We start from the raw sequence: 16534 nt of genomic DNA, 5'->3' as shown, positions 1-16534 counted from the left end.
TGCATATGTTGGAGATGTGTTTTTTATCTCAGAGTATCAGGGAAAAATAGTGGAAAGAAAAATAATTATATATATATGTACATATACAATATGCATATATTATGTATATATGCATATTATGCAGAGAGAGAACACAAAGATCTCAGATTTAGTGATTAAACAAATTGGAAGGTTCAAGTGGCTCACTCTACGACATACAGGACAGTGTATCTAAAATAGCTCTAGGTCAGGCATGGTGGCTCACAACTGTAATCCCAGCATTATGGGAGGTCGAGGCAGGCAGATCACTTGAGCCCAGGAGTTCAAGACTAGCCTGTGCAACATGGCTAAATGCTGTCTCTGCAAAAAATTAGCCAGGCATGGTGGCACACACCTGTCAGCTACTTGGGAGGCTGAGGTGCGAAGATGACTTGAGCCTGAGAGGTCAAGGCTACAGTGGGCCATGATCTTGCCATTGCACTCCAGCCTGGGTGACCGAGTGAGACCCTATTTAAAAAAAAAAAAAAAAGATAGTTCCATCCATTTTACTTCACAGAAAGTCCTGGAGTTGCAGGCACTAAGTTCATATTCAATTCATATTCAGAATAATCATATTCATATTATAAGTATAGCCTTCTTTGCGAATCTAATCAAAATAGCCAGAGCACCAAAACAGCATTTTCAGAATCAAATTTGAAATAGTCTCATAAGAAGGGCCCTAGAGCCTTGCCTCCTGAATTGTCACATTCACTTAAGATTTGGTACTGTTCTAGTATCAAGTATATTCTGTTTTGCAGACTGGGATATTGTTGTATTAGTCTGTTCTCACAGTGCTATAAAGAAATAGCTGAGACTGGGTAATTTATAAAGAAAAGAGATGTAATTGCTCACAGTTCTGCAGGCTGTACAGGAAGCATGATGCTGGCACCTGTTCAACTTCTGAGGAGGCCTCAGAAAACTTACAATCATGGCAAAAAGTGCAGGGGGAGCAAGAACATCTTACATGGACAGAACAGGAGGAAGAAAGAGAGGGAGAAGGCACTACACACTTTTAAACAACCAGATCACACCAGAACTCACTATTGCAACAATAGCACTAAGAGGGATGGTGTTGAACCATGAGAAACCGCCCCATGATCAAATCACCTCCCACCAGACCCCACCTCCTGCACTGGGGATTACATTTCAACATGAGATTTGGGTGAGGACACAGATCCAAATCATATCACTGTTAGAGACCAAAGCTTTACTAAACCAATAGCAGGGCATATCAAACTCTTTTAGTTTTTCATTCATCAGTGGGAAGAAGGTGAAGCCCACAGACAGTAGAATAACTCCACCATTCGCACTTGTTCTCCCAAACCATTCAACAAACGTGTGATCCATGCATCAGAATCAGTCCCCAGCTCTGTTAGCACCTCTCCCTCCACTCCCTGCAAATCTTAGCCACCAAACCCATCCCTCATAGTCCCACCTCACCACAGTGATTCCAAGTGTTGGGGAAATGTACCATTCTTCAAAATAAAATGGGCCTTCTTCTTACTTACAGTAATTTTCACTTAACGATCATATTGATTTTGCCATAAAATTCCATAGTTTTAACTGATTTCCATAGTTTTAACTTTTAACATAATTTTGGAAAACTGATATTTAACAAATTCATTCCTATTTTGCTTATCTGGCATTCCTTACCCTGATGAGCAACTATAGTTTATATTCAAAATCTCCTATTCTCTTCCCTGAGAAAATTATCATATAAAAAGAATCAATATACAGTCTCCTTTCAGAAAAAAAAAATATGATAATGCCTTCTGTTTCAGAACACAAGCCACCAATCTTTGCCAAGCATGGAACATTAACAAAAGTGGATATGTGGAATACTGGCTAGCACAAACTGAGAAAAGCTCCTAATTTCTCTTTACCATTAGATAAGTAGACTCGAACCCAATAGAAGAAAGTTAATGAGTAGAGGATATTGAAATCTTGGAGACCTATTGACCAGATGTTTCACCACCACTAGAAATAATGATTGCTTGCTAAAAGCCAAGCTGATAGACAGATATTTACTTCCATTGTTTATTGTAAGGAAAAATAAATGAGTAATAAATAAGAGTAATTCCTTACAATAAACAATGGAAGTAAATTATATACTCAGTAAAGGCACAACAGGTTAATTATTTCCAGAGTTACGGAATTTAAATAGAAGAGCATTTGTCTAAAGAGCATCTTGTCTACCATAATATGCCTGATGAGTAGTGGTTCATCCTGTCTATGGTAGGAAAATACTTCCCAGAAGTCAATACCACTGTACAGCCTTAATCACTAGAATTACTTTTCTCTTACCAAAATGTTAATGGTAGTTACCCCTATGGAAGTGGGATGAGGTAAGGGAAGCAGGGCTTTCACTTTTACATTAATTGGATTTTCCATAATGTATTAGTCTGTTTTCATACTGCTATAAAGAATTGCCTGGGACTGGGTTATCTATAAACAAAAGAGGTTTAATTGACTCATAGTTCTGCATGGCCAGGCAGGTCTCTAGAAACTGACAATCATGGTGGAATGCAAAGGGGATGCACGCACCTTCTTGACAAGGTGGCAGGAGAGAGAGCCAGGGAGGAACTGCCAAACACTTTTAAACCATCAGATCTCGTGAGAACTCACTCACTATCACAAGAACAGCATGGTGGAAACTGCCCCCATGATCCATTACCTCCCACCAGGTCCCTCCCTCAACACATGGAGATTTCAACTGGAGATGAGATTTGGGTGGGGACACAGAACCAAACCATATCACATAACAACAGTATTTTAGTTTGTAACTCAAGTAACAACTGATTCGAAATCTGATTTCATTTACTTTCCTTGTTTTACCTAATAAGAGGCCCAAGGACCATAGATGAAACTCTTTCCACTTTGTTGCTTGAAGACCGAGATCAGGTTAACCTCTGTCTTTGCTTCTTTGTAACAATCAGTCTCAGTTCCTCCACAGACATTTTGCTGGGTACTGTTGGGAGAAAATTCTTCATGGATCTCCCATATTTCTGCACATCTTGCAAGCAGAGACACCAGCTGCCTTTCTTCCTGACGAATTTTTTCAACAATGTTTGTGTAACGAAGAGTCTTAGAAGACAGAAATAATGTCTCCCTCTAGAACAAAAAAGGCAGACATCCTTATTACCCGTTATAATAGATTTGGGTTTCCTAAGCTTAGGGTTCCCCTCCAGCAAAGCAACCCACTGGATGGGCAGATGTCACCTGGCCCTCTTTGTATTGCCCTATAGGAATTGGGGCTTAGGGGACAGATGCCAGAAGATCTATAATTTTGGGTACTACTATTACTATGAATAATGAAGTCTTTTGCCTCTGACCCAAGAGTCTCCTGCATTCTTCCAACATCTATGAAACTGCATCAGTCTCATCAAAATCTCAAGACCTTTCACAGGTTTTTGCACATACTTTATACAGCAGAGTTGAAAATATGTTCTTGTTCTTGAGGAGATTATAATCTAAAAATGTCAAACTTGTAAATTTTTGAAATACATATAATTGGATAAGCTTAAAACTGTATTTGAATACTTTCAAAAATAAAATATAAAGAAGCAGAGTTATAACGGTCACAAAGTCTATTCAACAAAGAGGAAAACAAAATCATCAGATACATTAAGGATAAGGGAGCTTCCTATGATCATGAAAGATGTTTTTCCTTCAGTTGTGTATACAAGCTTGAAGGGTTTTAGAGATGGCAGTGACATTTTACCCCCATAACCTATAACTCAAAAGTTCCTGATGTAGTTTGGATATTTGTCCCTACACAAATCTCATGTTGAATTGTAATCCCCAAAGCTAGAGGTGGGGCCTGGTGAGAGGGTTTGGATCATGGGGGTGGATCCCTCATGGCTTAATACTATCTTCATGATAGTGAGTTCTCATGAGATCTGGTCATTTAAAAGTGTGGCACCTCCTTCCCCCACTTTCTCCTACTCCTGCCATGTGAGACACCTGCTCCCCTTCATCTTCCACCATGACTTTAAACTTCCTGAGCACCACCCCCCACAGGAAGCCAAGCAAATGCCATCACCATGCTTCCTATAAAGCCTGCAGAACCATGAGACAAACAAATCTCCTTTTGTTTTAAATTACCCAGTCTCAGACATTTCTTAGTAGCCATGCAAGAATGGCCTAATACAGCTCCTAAACATTTTGCCTTTTATGTTCGTCTATGGGGTATTGATGAGTCATATCATAAAAAGGTTTTCCTCACTTGCTGAATCCCCTGGGTCTACCAGCGTCTACTTTTAGCGCTCCCTCCTGAAGCCATGCCCTGGGCTCAGTATGTTGAGGAGCTGATACAGCAACAGCTGATTTCAAAGACTTGGAAAACTTCAGTTCAATCAGTTTTACCACTGCTGAGACATTTGCCTTCTTCAGCCAGCACTTGGGGAACTCAGATATCTTAAACTAATTGAGCACTTAATATACAGCTATAAATTAATCACATTGAAATTTTGCTAATTATTTCATTAGCTCCCAACCAATCCAATCTAAATAATCACTTATTAGGACTCATCTGCTAAATTTCTTTAAGTATTGATTAAACTATGCTATAAATTACGTATGCAGATAACATTTCTGTGTAATTTTCTGGAAATCCATATATATAACGAAGGAGTGTGTGTGTTTCCAATCAGTTTTCTTTTTTTTTTTCCTGCAACATATACAGCAGTAACTGCAATTCATAGCCACATGAGTAAAGTAAGGTCAGAACAAATTTTCATCCCACCAGTCCCAAGGCAAACTGATGAGCACAAAAGCTCTTTGCTCTCCCTTTTTTTTTCCCCCTGAACATCTTGACTGGCAGGCTGGGAGATAATCCTGTTCAGAGCTAATGTGTAGTAACAAGATTGAGGGAAACTGACTTAAGAGGCTTGCATCTGGGCCAGGACATATTGTATCGATGCCATATTTAAAGATGTTCCCTCTGTTCACCTCTGTGAAGATAAATGTCTGAACACTGAGCTTAAAAGCAAAAAGTGAGAGAGACACTCAGAGATGGGTGATGAATTGTCAAACTGTGGAAAAGAACTTTCACCAAAGAAGCATGTTTGCTTTGTACAGAGGCAGGGAGTAAAGAAGAAATGGAGAAAATAATTAAAATGCTCTTACTTCTTTAAGCTCTGTTAGCTGGAAACCAAATTCTTAACGGGTGTAGAGGAAGCTCAGCTATTTTAACTCATGAAGATGAGCCCTCTTGAGCGACAAGAATAATAGAATTCAGCCTCCTGTGCCCAATAAAATAGGCCAAAGGCCTGGCTGTGCAATTCATTTGGCAATTCATCAGCACTATCCCATGTAAAAGCATCTATAATCATAAAATGCTATTGCAATCTTTTATCAGCATTTAACCTGATAGTCACTCTTTTCTCAAGCTGGAGTATAAGAATCTCATGAGTATGGAACTCTCTAATGCGTCTTTGTTTTCTTTCTCTGCAAGGCTTAGTTCTAAGCCTTTTCATTAGGACAATTTCAATGAGTAAATGTTCATGTGATTTGCTGATGACATTTGAGAATTTAGACAGTAGCCTAATGGTGGAATTCAAGCTTTTAAACATGGGAATTTAAAGGTGAAGATGTGCCCTTTTCTTAAAAGCCTAAAAGCCATCAATCATCCATTTAGTTTGCCCAAGCACAATTTTGGAGCCCAAAGAGACAGACAACAACAGGTGGCCTAGGACTCTGGAAGTGAACGTGAAGGACCACCAACATCAATAACCCGTAGTTTCCACAAGGTATGGATTGTGACAATATACAGTTCCACTCTACTGAGTTGCAATGAAATGTGTGTGTGTGATCAGCAAATCAGTGTAACACTAATCTTAAGTTATGACTCTTTGCAATGAGCTGAACTACTGTATTGTCAGAGTACCTATGAGCTTCTTGTATTCTCTCTGGATAAAGCTACGTGACTTGGTTTGCAGTTCTCTCAGTATCTGTATTCGCTGTCAACTTTGGTGACTTTTTTCAAAGATCTACCAGTCTGCACTTTAGGCACTGCATTTAAAAGTATGCATCAAAGGGCAACATGCCAATGCTGCCAATGACATCAGACAACTTATAGCATAATTATATTTTTCCACAGATTAAAAGTTGATCATACTGTAAGCTTCATGAAAGCAGGCACTATATGTTTTCTTCCTTCTTGAGAAGCACCTAGAATTATATCTGACATATAAAAGACTCTATAAATATATACATAAATGAATGAACGAGTAAAACTAACTTTATTGTACTTGTGATTTGAAAAGCCTTCTATTAATCTATTTTACCAGATAGATTTTGCTATACCTAAATTGTCTTGAGAGTGTCTCTATGTAAGGAGTTTCTTTTCTGGAATTTCTCCAAAACATGAACCCTCTGATTCTGACAACTTCGAATATCTTTAATGATTTCTTTAAAGAGCACTAAAATGACAGGCTACTAAAAAGGAGATAACTGTACCATCTCTTTTTGTGAATAGACTTAGCAAGCATTTAAGGAGCCTTAACATCAATCTTCCACAGCTAGATTTATAACACATTCATTTTATGAATCCCTTTGACTTGGATCCTAAAGCCCCTAGGCACAATTTTGCAGGGAATTCCTATGACACACATCCATTAGACTGAGAAGCAGGAGATACAATTCTCCTAGAGGCTGGTAGTCACCTACTTTGATTATTCTGCATAGTAAGACAGGTTGTCAGGTCATTATCTGATGGATATTGCCAACGACAGGAAAAAAAAACAGGGCAAGGGGGCCTTAATATTGAATAAACTGAAACATATCCAAGCCATGGGAAATATTTTATTAAACTAACAGTAAAAACTAGAGTTAGTGTCTTCAGCATTCATTCCAGTCTAAATGAATATTCATTTGTGCCTTTTTTGGGACATTTAATGAATCTATGCTTTATGAAGAAAATAACACGGTAAAAAGAGCTACTAGACTTTTCATTTTGCCTTGGAGATTGGCAGAATTATTTTTAAGGTCCTCAGGTCTCCCTGAATAGGTAACAATTTTTAAAAGACTTGAGTGCATGAGCCAAATGTGACCTTGAATGAGTTCCTGTCATCTCTTAATAATACACAAATCAAATATCTTTACCACACCTGTATAAATTTTTAAACATTGTTTTGATATATATCCCTTGACATGCATATTTGCAAGCCCATCAGCACTCCCTCCAAAAACGCTTTACAATTAAATGTAATTGTAAATGAAATCAAAGGGTCATAGAAGTCTATGGTTGGTAGATACCATGTAATCATCTTGCTAATCGTCCCTTCCCCTGGACGTGTCATTATAGAGTAACCCTGACAAATTCTGCTTTAGTTTCTCCATATATGAGGAGCTCAGTAGCTAGCAAGATACACTTCGTTACATAAGCAGCAGTAGATATGAAACATTTATTTCCCATAAAAATAACTTCCACTTCTACATCACTTCATGCAGTTTGCACTGCATTTCCACAAACATCATCCCATTCTCGCCCCAAGACACTGTGGTCAAGTAGGAATTATTAATACTAATCTCCAGGTAAGAAAATTGAAGCTCAAAAATATATAAATATAAAATTTTAATAAAATGGTCTAATTTTCACATTTCAACCTATGTAATAAAACCAAGTATAGATCTGATAAATATATGCCCTTGGGATCTGTCTTCATTTCCTTCAAAATGCATCCCTGGCTTGAGTCAAATAGTGCTTATTTAGATCCTGATGAGGCTATAGAAGTAGCACCTTCTTCTGCTTAAAGAGGTCCGGGGGGCGGGGTGGGGGTTATAATTGCTACTACTGGAATAAGCATGGTGCTAGAACAGCTGTTCCCACAGAAACCAAGATGGTTTGGCATATTAAAGATCCATAAAGAACATATTAATGACCTATCATGTCTTCACAACTAAAGATACTAAATGTAAAATAGTAAGCTGAGTAATGGAAAAACGCCCTTTTGAGAGGATTTTTTTCAACAATTTATAAAGCAACAGGCAATAAATGGTATCTCAAGTGCAATCATGATCTTAAAGTAAACTTGAAAGAGTAGATTCTATATTTTATAGTATTTTCTGTCATCACAGGCATTCTTGAATGTGCAAGTACTGTTCTGCCATTCAGCCAGGAGCTACATGTAAGGAGTCCAGTCACAAGCTTACTGATTTTCCATCTTAGGATACAAAAGAAGTCACTTCTTCAATTAGAGTACAATGACACTAATGAATGCACTCTGGTTGTTCCCTTTCTTACAAGACTTTCTTATCTGGCAGCTCTACTGATGTGATGAGAAGGCGATTTGCAAGTCTGATTTGGAAGTTTTTTTGATCACAAGAGACTAGGGAGTACAAAGTCTCCGCTTACAGTCTTAGGGACATTATAGAAAATTAGCTCTGGTAATGTATTGAAATTATTCAAATAGAAATAGACTCTTAACTTTGTGATCCTTCCTTCTTAACTTGCACAAGAACTGTGATGTAAATGAGAACTCTTATGGTTATCCTCTAGAGACTTCTGTTTAGTAACTGAATCTCTTCGAATTTTGCATTATACAGCTCTCTCTGGTCAGTGGGCGGGAATAGAAATAGAGATATTGTCAGGTCTTCAAATATTCTATTCATTTCCTTGATGAATTTGAATCAACAGTTCTAAACAAGTTTTAATACTCAATTGGCAAGGTTTGTATGCAGAAAAGCTAAGTGCTTTGCTTTATCATTTTGTACATATACATGACACCATCCATCATATTGCTCTCCCATATTATCTGAACATCTTGAAAGTAAAATACTCATATTATTATAAGAAGTGTTATTTCTAGTCTACATATACTAGAAGATAGAAAATCCTAGATAAATGCTGTATTAAGCAAACTACAGCACTAAAGTATTATTCATGGAACTAAGCATAATGATAAAAGCAATCTACTGATAATATCATGGATAAGTAAATGTGGAAACAGTCAGAAAAATATTTCTTTGCTTTATGGTGCAAAAAAAGAATGTAGTCAGCCTATTGGTCCCTGAAAGACAGATGCATATAATGTAGTCTGTTCCACTATAGAGCACATTCTATTAGACCAGTGGTAAGGCTGAACTTCATCAGTTTTTGTAGGGGCCACCTCAACTCCCTTTCCATCTGGGTGATTGAGAGCACTGCCAGGTGGAGATTGGCCAGGTGCACTGAAGGAGAATAAGATGTCAGAAAGGCAAAAGGTAATTTGTTTTCTCCTCTGGGGTAACCTAGATATGTTCTTTTTCTCCAAACTGTTCAGTTTCAAGAAAATATGCCTACGCCAAGTTTTGAATTATTAACAAGTTTAACATCCATGTGCCACCTAATGCAGATGCATTTGGAGGTAGGTGAAGATCAATTTTCTGTTCCTAATTTTTAATTGAGTCTAATGACCAGCAATGACCTAGAAGGCCTTCAGTCTTGGGAGAAAAAGCATTAAGCAGATCTGGGGAATGACATACTTCTCCTTGCATGAAGATTTTTTATTTCAGACTCTGTCCCTGAATCTGCCAACATGACAATGCTCTTCAATAATAAAAAGACGTGTTCTGAGCTTCTGCAAAGATGACATCTGCTTGAGTGACAGGCTATTCCCGCACGCTGGTTCCTTGGCTCTAGTTACACAGCAATCTGTCAGCCACTTAGATGGCATGCACTCTAAGAGTTAACATACATTATTTTTTTTAATCTGGTAAAATAAATGTCTGGCCATAATTCTTGGGGTGGCAAAATTGCTCTCCAAAATAAATAACACTATTGAAAGGTTAATTACTTGATTAATGTGTATCTTCCTGCAACGCTTGCTCTTCATTTAGACAGACTGAAGAATCTCCCTCTATATCTTATTTTAAATATTTTCCTTTCCTTTACTTTCTCTGTTTGTCCAAAGAGATAATTTCTGATGGGTCTTCAACACATAAATCAAAACATTATTCTACTTTTTTTTTGGTTGTTGTTGTTTAAAAGATCTGCTTTCATTATTGACATGCAGATAACTTGATTGAAAGTGGATGAGCCATTTTTCACTCCCCTCCACGTGGGTAGAGCTGAGAAATATTTCTCATCATTAAGTAAAAAACATTTTACTTTTGTTTGGCATGAAAATGACATAAGTGCTCTCCTTCACTTTCTAAGGCATCTGGAAAGTGAAAACCTTTCAGCACACGACACGAAGTCAATCTTTTACCCTCCCGTTAACGTTAAAGGTGACCATGTAGGCAAATTCATGTACATACAAATATGCTTTATTCAGAATCCAATTAGCAATCAGCATTGTGTTGCTTTTCCAGAGCAACTATAAAAACACAAAATAATGTCAGAAACTCAGCTTGTATGTTTGAAAAGAACTGTGGGCATTAAGGACAAGAATATTATCTATTTACTCCATCTGAAGACCTTCCACAAGATCAGTGGTAACCCTACAGACAGACTCAAGAGTGACTGTGCTGTGGTCAACAGAACTTTTAGATAAAATTGGTCTTTTGCCCTCCTCTGCCTCTGAAGTTTCCAAAACTTCCTGAGGAGGTGGAAAACACATGCAGGTATGAATAATCAAAGAAAACTTTCACTTTGTGGATTGTATTTCCGTAAGAAAACGCTCTATGTCACTGTGCACAGGATGGATCTGCCAGCTAACGCTGGTAGAAGGAATGAACTATGGTGGACTGAGGAGAGGGGAAAAAGTGGAAGGAGAAAAAGATAAGGGGGAGAGAGTAAAAGAAGCAGGAGTGTACTGGATATATTTCCAAAGGAATCAACAGAATATGATCACTCATGATTCTGTTTTTCTAAAACATCTACAAAGCTTCTTCTCTTGATCTAATAAATCCAGTGAGAACACATATTTTTATTTTCCTACAAATTTGATTTCCTTTATTCTTCAAAAATAAATAAAACATGTATGTCTAAATCAATTTTAGTAAATTAGGAAGACCTACCAGAAACAGAAGACACTCAGAAACATCTTTCACAGATAAATACAGAGAAAATGGGGACAATATATTAACAGGTATTTTAGAAATACCTATTGGAAGAAACTTTTACATTTAATGCATTCACAAAATTTGCAGTTATGCCTCCTACTTTTTGGGGGATAGAGTGTAAGACTGCATAGGCAAATAGAAAGTATCACTCTGGTTTACTATGGGGTGGTGGGTTGAGGCGACTTGCTGGGGTATAGTTATCTGGATCTCCAAACAGGTCCGGTGAAAATAAAACTAATGTTAAGTGCTAGTAGGAGAAGTAGCATCAGGAAAGAGGAAGACAGAAATAAAACCAAAAGAAAAGGCCCACTGATCCTACTGTATTTGTTTTCTACTATTGTGTAACAAAGTACTACAAACTCTGCAATTTAAAACAACACAGATTTATCATCTCATAGTCTCTGTGGCTCAGAAATCTGGGCACAACTCACTAGTTCCTCTGTTCAAGGCTGCAATCAAGGTGTCAGCCACCCACATTCTCACCTTGAACTCAGGTTCCTCTTCTAACTGTATATGATTGTTGGCAGAATTCAGAATTCAGCTCCTTGCAGGTATAGGACTGAGGCCCTCAGTTTTTAGAGACCACCCGTATTTTCCTGTTATGTGATGCTCTTCATGGGCAATTTATATCATAGCAGCTTGTTTGTTTGAGGTTATTGGAAGAGTCTCTCAAGTGCATGCTAACAAGACAGAGCCATATATGCACGTAGGTAGGTAGACAGACAAACTAACCTAATTATGGGAGTAACATCCCATCATCTTTGCCATATTCTATCGGTTAAAACCAAGTCGTAAGTCCCACCCACATTCAAGAGGAGGGAATAATACAGGGTATGTCCATGGAGTTACCCTAAAAGCTATCCGACACAGCTGTGAAAAGAATTCCCCACAGCTCATAATAGAGAGAGCATTCCTTACATATCCAAGGAGCCTTTTCTTGGCATGCAACCTCCTATTTAAATGCCAAATCAGTCCTGCAAAAATATTTATTTCTGGTTCTGATCATTTCTCAAAAACAAAATGAGAAATATTCTAGTGTTCAGTGGAATGTAGTTGTTCATCAGTGTGTAACATTATGAAACAATGGTGTGAACCTACTTGATGACTGTTTCAAATTATGGCTTAGTTGATATTCTAAGATGTCTTCAAAAATGCCTTCCTAATGTTTTGTTTCTCTGATAGGAATGGCTTATCATGTGAAGACAACTGTAAACATGCAATGAAATGACCTTATGAGAAAATTAATGTCTCTATCCAGCACCAGGATGTAGAAGGCTAGAACCCAATGGTGTGTTTGAACAGGTTGTTAAGGAGACAGGAATGTCCATGCCTCTGTTTAAATGCTGACACAGACTCCTCTAATATATGCTGCTTTCAAGAAAAAAAAACAGTATTGACATCTTATCCAACTTACTGAAACTAGTATTTGATAAATTATACAAAAATGAAATTGGTTAGCACAGGGAAGTTTTAGATGCGTATTTTCCATAAGCATTTATTTAACTTAAAAGCAAATAAAGGTATATTTTTGCTATTATTTTGATGTCAGCCCAAAGCAATATTGAATGTCTTTATTACAACTGATGGGATTTCCCTGTTGTCTTTCAGAGTGTAACATCTATGATGTCTAGTTTTGTTTTCCTTAAAGAGAAAGAACACACTAACAAAGTACAGGTTTTTAAAGTGAATGTTCCAGATTAATATTTATTTATACATCTATTTGAACAGCAATTGTTAGTAACTCACCTCTACCAAATATTTCAAAAACGTTTTTCAAAACGATCAACTCCCTTCCATTCTATCCTTATATTTTATGAGTAAAATGCAATTAACTTGCAAAACCACCATAACCAGTTCAAATAACATTAACAGGTTTAGGACCAAGCCCAGCTAACTTTTGGTAATGGTCTTACCCTCAAATAGAGCAGTCTACTAGGCATAGCACTCACGGAGTGCTTTGGGCAATAGTATGCTCCAAGAAGGAATGAAGAATGTCATTTAATCCAGTAGGTCGGTCAAGAGAAGGTCATTTAAAGGGGCTTCTGCTCTTCAAAGATACAATCAACTTTCGCACATTAAATATTTGTTGAACTTCTACTATGTGCTAAATCACAGGAATAAGTGCCTGCTACTCCTCAGAGGAAAAAAAAAATGATTGTTGCCCTTGAAGATCCCAATACAATTACTTTGAAAGATACCATTGCATTTGTGTGTTTATAATATACAAGGGGTTGCTATCTGTTTTAACCCTAAAAAGCTTTTGATGTTAGCCTGGATTCTGGCAGGTGCTGAAGAATGGTGAGAAATTTGCTGAGGTCCTAAGGTTATTGCTTGATGATTTATGACTCATCAGTCCTTAGTTGAAAGTGCCCTGTCAAATTCATTTTTTAACACCAACAAACATGAGGTTGAATTGTAAAATAGGTTCCATTTAATCCAATTTATTTTATGTAGCTGTGCTCAAGGATGCATGAAGGGGCCTCTGCTACATAAGAAATTCTTTCAAAGAGTATCAGAGATGAATATTTACCCAAGAAAAACCACAGGGGTATATTCCAGTCTCCTCCCCTACACCCTGTATTTAATCAGTCACCAAATCACATCACTCAAAACTGTCTATCCTCCCCACTAATTTATGTCCCTGCTTCCCCCCACCACAATTTTCCATGTCACTGCTTTAGTACAATCCTAATCTCCCAAAAAATTCCCTATCCTCTTCCTGACCCCAATCTTCTACCTCCAGCCCACACCCACAGAGCTTCCAAAGTTCACAAATCTGTTATGACTCTCATTTTTAGAGTCTACTAAGGCTTTCCACATTCCAAAGAATAGTGGATAAGCTTCTCCAAATGGGACATGGATTTACCGTATTTTACCAGCAACATCTATGATTGTTTCCACCCATGTGGTCTAATTGCAGCTTCATAAATCCATCTCCATTTTTCTGCAAGAATACAAACTTTTTAAATCATTTTGTATCATTGCAATTCTGTTCTGTGTTTTGGAAGCACCCCTTTTCCTTAAATTTTTGGCAAACCTCCATACATCCTTCAAGATCAGCTCTTTACACTCTTACCCAAATCTTTCCATGCAGTTTGGTCACAAAATTTTAGGCAGCTCTCTTTCATAGCACCAATTCTATTGCACAAGTATTTACTGAATCTCAAACAGTGGGTTGGGTTCTAGGGATATAGTAGTAAACAAAAACATTGTAGTGTACTATTATTTTTGTTTATTTATTGTATCTATTATGTTTTAAACCCTGAGAGAGCAGGTACCATATCTTACTCATTTTTATATCAATCACAACTATTTAATACAAGGCACCCATACCAGGCACTGTATTTATGTTTATTGAATGAGTGACTGCACATTAATGGCATTAAACATAATGATAACTTAGTTTTTGGTTTTTATTAAAATGTTTCCCATGAACTGTCCCCAGGATTTTAGAAAATACATGGGGGCGGTATTCTGAAGTGAATAGCCTTGTTGCCCTTTGAGCTTTTTAACTGCAAAAACATTTTTCTGTGCTTATTGAATTAAATATGTTCTCATTAGTTTAAAAATCCAAATGGATAAATATATCTATTCCCATGATGTGTGGAAGTGCAGAAATTGCAGAAATCAATCCACCATTTGGTATCATATACATACAGTAAATAATCAGATTCAGATTGACGTGGATTTTCAATGAATTGGCTATTTCTTATTTAGGCAATAGTTTTAGAATCATATTTATGCTTTGAAATCTTCTAATTGGGGTAGAAGGTAGATTATTAGTTCCATAACTTAATAGAAATGTAAAACTTATCATATTAATTGCAACTCAGCAACACACCTAATTTCTTCACCACTTACATATCACATACCACCTTTACAATATGTACTATAGTGATAGTGTAATTGACATGCAGTTAGAACATTTTCCCTTTTAGTCAATTGAGGTTTTCGTCAAAGCTTTTAAAGATAATTGAGGATCATAACTTTCTGCTCATTCAGTTTCTTGAAAATCTTATCTACCTTTGATTATCTGGCAAACCTCTAATGATAGCTGTTAATTTAAATGTATGTGTTAATACCTTGCCATAAGTGTAACCAGAAGTTTTAAGACAATCCTTTATCTTGCAAAAAAGTAAAGATGAGAAGGGGAAAGAGCCAATATTCCTAAATTCATCCATTATAAAAATGAATTTTCTGTTATTTCTGGATATTTTGGCAGAAAACTTCAGTGAAACACTAGTTGTGAACACTAAGATGTTTTATTAACTTGGAAACATACAGTTACCAAGACCAACTCTGATCAGAATGTGCAATTCTTCAGAATGCATTGCTGAAATAATAATTTGCTGTGCGTGTGGTTTACTCATTTAAATCCCTGAAGATATTTGGACCTTTTGATCATTAGAGCCTGTTATCACTATAAATTTTCAACTACTAATTTCACACATTTGAATTAGTGTCACATGGACACTTTCAAAAGCAGGATGATAAAATCTAAGATTTTGTTGGGAGCAATGTAAGTAATTTGGGATTCCAAATAGTGTATTATAATAGCTATTCGGTAACAGAGAACAAGGTGATCTTTCTAAAAAGAACCATTAGGTACCACTAATTTTATGTGGATATGAATTGTCCAGTTATCTAGAAATTAAAATGTATAAAATTATGCTCATTGAAAATTGAGAACCAATGTGTTAACAGTACTAACTGGAAGTTAATAGTCCTAATTGGAAGGCATGGATTATTCCAGAACAACGAGCAACACACGTTGGAGGAGCATAGAAGAGAGTATACATATGAAGGAAGGATAGAGAGAAGTTGATGGTCCCCACAACAGACTGCCTGGTCAGCTGCATCCATCGCCTATCCCAACCTGTCCCTTGGTAGACATACAAATATCTGTAGTATAATATTTTTAATGACTAAATGAAGGATAGCACAAATAAGAGAGAAAGTGGCTGTAGATCCTTGAGAAGGAAACAATATTGGCATATTTTTTTAATTGCTTTAAAATATTTACAGTGTTTGCACTGCCCTAGCTTAGAATTTTTTTTGTTTGTTTTTTGTTTTTTGTTCTTTTTTTTTGAGACGGAGTCTTGCTCTGCCCAGGCTGGAGTGCTGTGGCACGATCTCGGCTCACAGCAAGCTCCGCCTCCTGGGTTTATGCCATTCTCCTGCCTCAGCCTCCCGAGTAGCTGGGACTACAGGCGCCCGCCACCACATCCGGCTAATTTTTTGCATTTTTAGTAGAGACGGGGTTTCATCTTGTTAGCCAGGATGGTCTCGATCTCCTGACCTCATGATCCACCCCCCTCGGCCTCCCAAAGTGCTGAGATTACAGGCGTGAGCCACCGTACCCAGCTAGAATTCTTATACTTCAAATTAGTGACATGTTTCCTAAGGACATGTGTTAGGTGATCATCTAAATTGAACCACATCTGAGATTTCACTTCAAAACCCTTATTTAATCAAAGACATTCATACGTGATCCCGCAATCTCCATCCCTGCCTTTCACACATAGGGACA

The 16534-nt window shown here is 37.3% G+C and overlaps 1 long non-coding RNA gene across 1 annotated transcript in view; it reads left to right on the top strand.

Moving 5' to 3' along the window:
• The window catches only part of LOC105473007 (uncharacterized), a 42364-nt gene that overhangs the window by 23576 nt on the left and 2254 nt on the right, over nucleotides 1–16534 (top strand). Inside the window, exon 2 of the long non-coding RNA XR_981999.2 lies at nucleotides 9282–9365. This is a non-coding gene — a long non-coding RNA (uncharacterized lncRNA). The remainder of the gene's footprint in view (nucleotides 1–9281; nucleotides 9366–16534) is intronic.

Source organism: Macaca nemestrina, chromosome 6 (genome assembly GCF_043159975.1).
Source record: "Macaca nemestrina isolate mMacNem1 chromosome 6, mMacNem.hap1, whole genome shotgun sequence".
In the NCBI taxonomy this organism is placed as follows: domain Eukaryota; kingdom Metazoa; phylum Chordata; class Mammalia; order Primates; family Cercopithecidae; genus Macaca; species Macaca nemestrina.
Note: the sequence above shows the minus strand (reverse complement) of the source record. Positions and strands in the feature narration are given on the sequence as shown.